This window comes from Branchiostoma floridae, chromosome 12 (genome assembly GCF_000003815.2).
Source record: "Branchiostoma floridae strain S238N-H82 chromosome 12, Bfl_VNyyK, whole genome shotgun sequence".
In the NCBI taxonomy this organism is placed as follows: Eukaryota; Metazoa; Chordata; class Leptocardii; order Amphioxiformes; family Branchiostomatidae; genus Branchiostoma; species Branchiostoma floridae.
This window is the reverse complement of record NC_049990.1, coordinates 19,270,428-19,272,002: the sequence shown is the minus strand read 5'-3', so window position 1 is coordinate 19,272,002 and position 1,575 is coordinate 19,270,428. Positions and strand designations below refer to the sequence as shown.

Below are 1,575 nucleotides of genomic sequence, written 5' to 3'. Positions count from 1 at the left end.
AAATTCTTCCTTCAAAAGTTAACTTCTTTCGTAGATATATATAGAGCAGTTAAGGATAGATAAGGAGTGGCTTGATAAGTTGTTGAATATCCGAGTCCCATTGTTCGACTTTTCAGATTTCGCTCAGTACTTATTTTGAATGTATGTCTCAATAGTTCAGTAGTACATTGCATAATCTAAAATAGCAACCGCGTGATAAGAAGATGTGCTTGCTCGTTTTGCATGATAGAGTCTATTCCAAGTCACCATGAGGGTTTTAGGTGATATTTGTAATAAGTCTGAATTATTTTGAATGTATGTCTCAATAGTTCAGTACATTGCATAGTCTGAAATAGCAACCGCGTGATATAAGTATCTATGAAGCGCCAGTGTGATAGCCACGTAACAATTTACTGACATGATATGTCAATAACACTGTTCAGGTCGCCATGAATTCGTGATGGTTATTCAGACTTGTTGGTTTCTCTAGAGTGGGAGCAAGTACACAATACACATTTAATACTTGAAAGAGGCAATTAACTTCATAATACATATTTTTACTCTAATCCATCGTCTAACTGAAGATGCGGTACGTTTGCAGCGTTGCTGCGCCCGATCAATTTGACAAAGCGCTCGACGAATTTAATCGATAAAATACATATCTTTTTACGTTTTGTGTCTTTCTAAAAATCAAGAAAAATCAAGGGTGTTATAAACACAAATCCAATTTAGAACTGCGGATATAATCTGTTCATTTTCTAATCGGCCCAAGATCAGGTCCAATGATTTTCTTCAGATCCGGTTTATCTGGACCGGTCCATGATCTAAGAAGAAGAAAAAAAACGGTTAGTGTTATTGAATTCATATCGGCCAACGATGTGTATTCAATAACAAGCAAGAGAACGATTGAGCCAGCCGTTACTACGTAATACGGAGGATTTTACCTAGTGTACCAAAGTCTACTGAAAACAGCAAGAAAATACAACTCTATTTAGTACGCACGTTGTTTATGAAAAGTACGTGGATGTTGAAATAAGTACACCATACATGATTGTATAGTCTTCAAGCTACCAAAGCTCCGCCCACGTCTAAAGACAAAGAAGTTTGACTAGTCCATTTTAACGATTCCCAGGGGAGGGGAAACTTAATACCATTAAAAAATTGACTTTATAGGACATATATCTTGTATTTTCTGTGCAAAATCACCTAAATAGATTATTCGTTTAGGCTCTAAAATCTGTTTATTGCAGAATTTCTTTACAATTATAATCTGTCCCTTTTCTTACTAAAATGTTTAGAACCTTCATATCTTTAGCCAATATGTATGGCCGCCTACACATATCTCAATGCAATAAGTCTCAGTTGTGCCGCTGACGTCGGTTCGATACTGCAGACGATCCGCACTGCAGACGTTCCAGACGCTTCACTGTAAGTACAAAATGCTTGAATCCTGGTTCTTTGCATCTTCATCGACATACCATTCATTTATGGTACTGCATTACTACAGTATTAGTTACGTTCACATTATCATGTTGCTACTCTAAATGGTTAGAGATGGTGATCCTAGTTCAGAGAATATGTCCTTGAGAATCGTTT

At 36.6% G+C, this 1,575-nt stretch overlaps 1 protein-coding gene across 1 annotated transcript in view; it reads left to right on the top strand.

The window, feature by feature from the left end:
• LOC118427136 (nucleoporin NUP145-like) overlaps window positions 1–1,575 on the top strand; it is a 4,997-nt gene that overhangs the window by 1,426 nt on the left and 1,996 nt on the right. The gene's annotated exons all lie outside the window — the stretch shown is intronic.